Genomic DNA, 7,047 nt, shown 5'->3' with positions numbered 1-7,047 from the left:
CTTGATGGTGCTGCAGATCCCCTTTGATGAGCTGGCATATCTCATCGATGACCTCCTTTCGGAAGCGCAACCTCCTAAGGCATGTGTTATCAGACAAGTTGAGATAAGATTGTTTTTCCCTGTAAGTTCGCCAGCTGTACACTCTCCTCCTCTGCCTCCGCATTAGTCTGCCACATCTTCAATTGGGCCCTTCACTGAACCCTTCACTAAACCCAACTTCAGACTGCAGCATGTAAGCATTTACAAGTAATGGTAGAGAAGCTACAGACCCCATCACTATCACTGTTAGAATTATAAATGACCTTTATAATAAAATAAATATAAATATAATTGTGAGTGGATCAATCAATAACTTAAAGGCCCTTAAATAACTCACAAATTATAAGCCCCCTGTTTAAGCAGCCTCCTCACTTCCTCCGCCCATCAAAATGGCGTCCATAGTGCCGAGTTCTGTGAGGAACACATCTTCTAGGCGAGCGATCAGCCCGGCGATGTATGGGCGATGTACTGAAAGTTGAGCTGGCCGATGTGTGGGCGACCGCCTCGGAGATCACCTTGGCAATGTGACACGAAAGTTGTGCTGGCAATTTTCCAGCGATGTTTTGGCTTTCCACTTTTTAAGCGAAATTGGCAATAGCCTGCCTTTTTGGGCAATATATGGGCACTAGCTCAGTGATCGCAAGTGGAAAGTCTAGCCCCATGTCTTTCATGACCTCACGATGTCCCAAAGCGCTTTGCAGCCAATGAACTTGTAATGTAGGAAACGTGGCAGCCAACTTGCACATAGCAAGGTCTCGCAAACAGCAATGTGATAATGAACAGATTATCTGTTTTAGTGGTGTTGGTTGAGAAATAAATATTGGCCAGGAAACCTAGGAGAACTATCTTCTTTGAAATAGTGCCATGGGATATTTTATGTCCAATTGAGAGGGCAGAAAGGGTCTCATCTGAAAGAAGGCACCTCTGACAGTGCAGCATTACTTGAGTACTGAACTGACAGTCTACGTATGCACTCTAGTCTCTGGAGCAGGACTTGAACCCACAACCTTCTGACTCAGAAAGGAGAGTGCTACCACTGAGCCACAGTTGACCAAGGAGTATGATCAGGAGAACTTTGTTCAATCTGTACAATCTATGTTTGCATAATGATACAAAATAAAGAAGGCACAATGTTACCCCCAGTCTGAAGGGTTGTCTTATTTAACTTAAAGAAAATAATATTGGCCCAGAATTTGCGTTTGGAGGCTTCTTGCAGGTGGATGCCTCCGACTGCAAAAGTTTCTACGAAAGTACCTGGTGGTCCCGTAGGTTCGGAGACCTCTGTTCCTGGGCCTCTATGCGTAAGCCTGCATAGAGGCACATGTATCCCAGGGACTTATGTGGTTTGTACGCATTGCTGGGATCATGTGAGCTGGCCCTACCTGTCAAAATGGGGGTATTCCCATTCGTAATTTTGGTGAGTTCCGTTTCACTCAGAGTCACAATGCGGATTGCACCCACTAAGGGGCGCAATGGACATGATCTTTGCCGCGCACCAAATTCAACAAAAATGCAGGGAGCAGCATTAACCTCTGTACATAGCCTTCTTTGATCTCACAAAGGCCTTCAACACTGTCATCCATGAGGGATTATGGAGTGTCCTCCTCAAATTCAGCTGCCCTCAAAAGTTTGTCACCATCTTCCACCTGCTTCACAGTGACCTGCAAGATGTGATCGTGACCAACGGGTCCACCACTGGGGTTGGAGGAATCATCAAAGGGCCTCAACTGCAGCAACACGCACAAAGGTCTTTTCATTTACAACAGATACCCATTTGGGATTCGATCAGCCACAGCGATATTCCAGAGAAACATAAAAAGCTTACTGAAGTCGGTCCCGTGCACCGTGGTCTTCCAGGACGACATCTTGGTTACAGGTCGGGACACCGTCGAGGAGTTTCTTAGTCAGCTCAACCGCATGGGGCCCAGGTTAAAACACTCGAAGTGCGTTTTCCTGGTGCCTGAAGTGGAGTTCCTGGGGAGAAGAATCGCAGTGGATGGCATCAGGCCCACCGATTTGAAGATGGAGGCAATTGAGAATGCACCAAGGGCACAGAATGTGATGGAGCTGCGGTCGTTTCTAGGACTCCTGAACTACTTTGGCAACTTCTTACCGGGTCTCAGCACACTGTTAGAACCACTGCACGCCTTACTGCGTAAAGGAGATGAATGAATATGGGGTAAAAGCCAAGAAAATGCCTTTGTAAAAGCTAGTAAACTGTCATGCTTAAACAAATTGCTTGCGTTGTATGATCCATGTAAGCGTTTGGTACTAACATGTAATGCATCGACATACGGTGTCAGGTGTGTATTGCAACAAGCTAATGAATCTGGGAAATTGCAACCGGTTGCTTATGCATCCAGAAGTCTGTCCAAGGCTGAGAGGGCCTACAGCATGATTGAAAAAGAAGCATTAGCATGTGTTTATGGGGTAAAGAAAATGCATCAATATCTGTTTGGGCTCAAATTTGAATTGGAAACTGACCATAAACCATTGATATCCCTCTTTTCTGAAAGTAAGGAGATAAATACGAATGTATTGGCCTGCAACCAGAGATGGGCATTCACGTTGTCTGCATACAACTACGCCATCCACCACAGGCCAGGCACAGAAAACTGTGACGATGCTCTCAGTAGGCTGCCATTGCTCACCACGAGGGTGGAAATGGCACAGCCCGCAGATTTAGTTATGGTAACGGAAGCATTCGAGAGTGAGCAATCACCTGTTACCACCTGACAGATTAGAACCTGGACGAGCCAGGACCCTTTACTGTCCTTAGTAAAAAAAAATTGTGTGCTTCATAAGAGCTGATCAAGTGTCCCATTAGGAATGCAGGAAGAGTTAAAGCCGTACCAGCGGCGCAAAGATGAAATGTCTGTACAGGCAGACTGCCTTCTGTGGGTAATCGGGTAGTGGTTCCCAAAAAATGCAGGGGCACTTTCATCAGTGATCTCACAGTACTCACCCAGGCATTGTAATGATGACAGCGAGTGCCAGATCCCATGTGTGGTGGCCCGGTATCGATGCGGACTTCGAGTCCTGCGTGCACAAATGTAACACATGCTCACAGTTATGCAATGCACCCAGGGAGACGGCTCTAAGTTTATGGTCTTGGCCTTCCAAACCGTGGGTCCATGTCGACTATGCAGGCCCATTCTTGGGTAAAATGTTCCTAGTGGTTGTAGATGTGTATTCCATATGGATTGAATGTGAGATAATGTCGGCAAGCTCACCACTGAAAACCTGCGGGCCATGTTTGCCACGCACAGCCTGCCTGATGTGCTTGTGGGCGACAACGAGCCGTGTTTCACCAGTGCTGAGTTCAAAGAGTGCATGACCCGTAATGGAATCAAACATGTTAAATCTGCCCCGTTAATGGTCAGGCAGAGAGAGCAGTGCAAACCATCAAGCAGAGTTTGAAGAGGGTAACTGAAGGCTCACTGCAGACTTGTCTATCCTGAGTCCTGCTTAGTTACCCCACGAGACCCCACTTGCTCACTGGGATTCCACCCGCTGAACTGCTCATGAAAAGGGCTCTTAAGACAAGGCTCTCGTTAGTCCACCCTGATTTACACGAACAAGTAGAGAGCAGGCGGCTTCAACAAAGTACCTTTCATGATAGCGCAAATGTGTCACGCGAAATTGAAATTAATGATCCTGTATTTGTGTTGAACTATGGGCAAGGTCCCAAGTGGCTTCCCGGCACTGTTGTGGCCAAAGAGGGAAGTAGGGTGTTTCAAGTCAAACTTTCAAATGGACTCAGCTACAGAAAACACTTGGACAAAACTAAACTCAGATTCACGGACTATCCAGAGCAACCCACATTGGACCCTACCTTCTTTGACCCCCCAACATACACACCAGTGGCAACCAACACCACTGTTGACCACGAAGCAGAACCCATCACCCGCAGCAGCCCAGCAGGACTACCACACCAGGCAGCCCAGCAAGGCCAGCTGCACAGCAGCCCAGCGAGGGCCCAACAAACGACTCACCTAAACCAGCATTTGCACCGAGACGATCAACCAGGGAAAGGAAGGCCCCAGATCGACTCACCTTGTAAATAGTTATACTATTGACTTTGCGGGGGCAGTGTTGTTATATATGTAAACCTGTAAATATCTTGTGTAACCACCAGAGGGCTCATCCCCTGGAGTCCCAAGGGATCCCACAATCCCTTGGGAGTACCTGTACTTAAGATAGCCTCACAGGCTGGAGAGGAACTCTGGAGACCTGCAATAAAAGACTAAGGTCACACTTTACTTTGAGCTCACAGTATCTGGTCAGACTCTTTATTCATACATAACAGCTTCCACAAGAGTACACAGATGTTTCAATGAAAAACCCGATGTTACAGTCCTGAACTCCAATTGAGGGGGTGGAAGATGCCAGCGCGTGGATTTTTTTAACTTGTGGTGACCGTTGCGCATCAGCCACCACACGGGCTTGACAGAGCTGTGCCTTTATCCAGTGGCAAGGGTTGAACCAGGACAACTGGAGACCTGCTCTGCTGCACGGACCTAGTGCGCACACATATCGTAGTGTGGGCAGGCCCGTGCTGCCCCTGGGCCCTCGGCTCTTCTGGACCCTGTACCCATTCACTGCACCTTCATCCACAATGTTTCAGGGCCCGCGCTCCAGGTCTATTTACAGCCCTGACCTGCGATGGTGTTCTCACACAGAAACTGGCGGCCCAGAAACTGCAGTATCAACCTTCAGGCAACATTCAACTTTGAAATACACCAATCTGTGTAAATGGCATTTAAGATAAGTCTTGATATCGTCAGTGGGAAAAGAACAGAAAGGTGTGATGTTTCCACCTGGCACCAAGTTTCCACTGTAAAGCTTCACCGAAGGTATTTGTGCCTTTGCAGCAGCATTATCAACTGTATCAATGGCATTTAAGGCATTTGTAAAGCAAGCTTTCATCTGAAGAAGAAATGTTGATGGTACTAATTTGCTAATTACTCCAGCCGCTTGCTTAATTTACAGCCCTGATTTTGCAAAGCTTTGCTGGTGTGATGAAGCCTTACTGGGAACAAACGTAGATTGTGAAATCAGACACACAGACTTGCACGGCTAATTGGCAGTGCGTGGCATTTCCTAGCTCAACAAAACGCCGTCTTTTGATGTCTGTACCGGGTTAAGTCTTCCTCGATTTCGAGGGACTGCCTATGATGATGATGATGATGATGTACCAGTGACCAGTGCAACCCTCAGTTTAGGGACAAATTTCATCTAACAACAACATATTTGCATTTAGACAGCGCCTTTAACAAAGAAAAACACCCAAAGCGCTTCATAGAGGTGCAATTAGAAACAAAATTGTACATGGAGCCAAAGAAGGAGACGTAGGATTTTGCGGTAAAAATATTGGCCCAGAATTCTCGGTTCCTCCTTCCCGCGGGCATTGGATTGGATTCTAGAAAAAAGATGCGCACTTACCTGAAGCTGCTGCGCCATGAGAGATCCCGGTCCTGAGGCATCCACTGACTGCGTGTCGTAGTGTGTGCACATCAGGACGTGCGCAGGGCTGGAGCTGCAGTCACATGGCTCTGGGCAGCCAATCAAGGTAAAGTATGTTCTCATTCATAATAATGGTAACTCCGTAAGTTGGAGTTCCCATTATTTTGAATGAGGAACCCCTCCAAACACACAAAACATTGGCCTAGAAATCCCAGATGGCTGCTTCCCGCAGGCAATCGGGTAAAAAAGTTTTAAAAGATGCGCACTTACTTAAACCTGCCGCGTCATGTGCGATCCCGTTCCTGAGGCCTCCATTCACTGCGCGTCGGAGCACGTGCATGTCAGGACATCCGCAGAGCTGGAGCTGCAGTCACATGGCTCTGGGCAGCCAATCCAGATAAAGTATATACTCATTCATAATAATGGGAACTTCGTAAGTTGGAGTTACCATTATTATGATTGAGAATCCCTCCAAACACCCAAAACACAAATAAAAAATAGAAAAAATACACCACATATTTTTATTAATTTAATATAAAAAAATATATTTTTCCAATTTTTTTTAAACCTTTTTTTAATTATGATTTAAAATAAACTTACCGTAGTGGGGAGGGTTTTTAACAATAAAATGTGTTTTTTTAATTTTATTTTATAAAATTTTTGTGTATTTTAAAACTTACGCCTGTAAAAGTAGGCTATGCGCCTGCTTTTATCAGGCGCATTTGCTGGGAAAGATATGGGTAAATACCACAATCGTGTCCGTATGAATGTCCTGAATGTGAAGATATGGAAGATCTGTCAAGCTCTAGCTTGACAGATCGGAAAAGCCAATTGTAAGCGCATGCGCATTGTGCACTGAAAACCGGCTTTTGCGATGCCTTGGTTATGGAAAGCAGGCAGGGAAGTGGAGCTGAGTCCATGATCAGATCAGCCATGATCTTATTGAATGGTGGAGCAGGCTCGAGGGACCAAATGGCCTACTCCTGCTCCTATTTCTTATGTTCTTATGTTCTTATGATGCATCATCAGCCAGCTTCCTTAAAGGGACCATGTGCAAATTTATTTTGACATTTATTTTGACATGACTGCACAGAGGTGTAGAGCTGCACCCAGACTCTCCCATGACTCCCTCCATAAGCATATATAGGAAGTCACAGCACATAGGGATGTTCTATTCCCTTCCAATGAGCAGAAGAGACCTCCCCAGGACAGTAACATAGCCTGGTTGCACATTGCACAGGAGGGCACAAGCAGGGATGCCGACAGGAGGACCAGGCTGCAGTGGTGTAAACCTTTCAATGATCTCAGTAGATCACAAAATGTTACTGCAAAGCCACACTCAACCTCATCATGCCGAGCCATTAATTACATCTCCGCCTTCCCTACCCTACTCCTGCACATCCTTATTCACACCAACTTACCTTGCACCTCCACCCATCCCTCTCTATCCCCATTTCACTAGCCACCTCTCACACTCACCCTCATCCTGTGCAAACAGACCAACTAACAACACACAAGGGTAGGCATTTGAGTGTTTTTAGA

Source organism: Pristiophorus japonicus, chromosome 10 (assembly GCF_044704955.1).
Source record: "Pristiophorus japonicus isolate sPriJap1 chromosome 10, sPriJap1.hap1, whole genome shotgun sequence".
NCBI classification, from domain to species: domain Eukaryota; kingdom Metazoa; phylum Chordata; class Chondrichthyes; family Pristiophoridae; genus Pristiophorus; species Pristiophorus japonicus.
The sequence above is the reverse complement of the archived record's forward strand: the minus strand, read 5'-3'. Positions refer to the sequence as shown.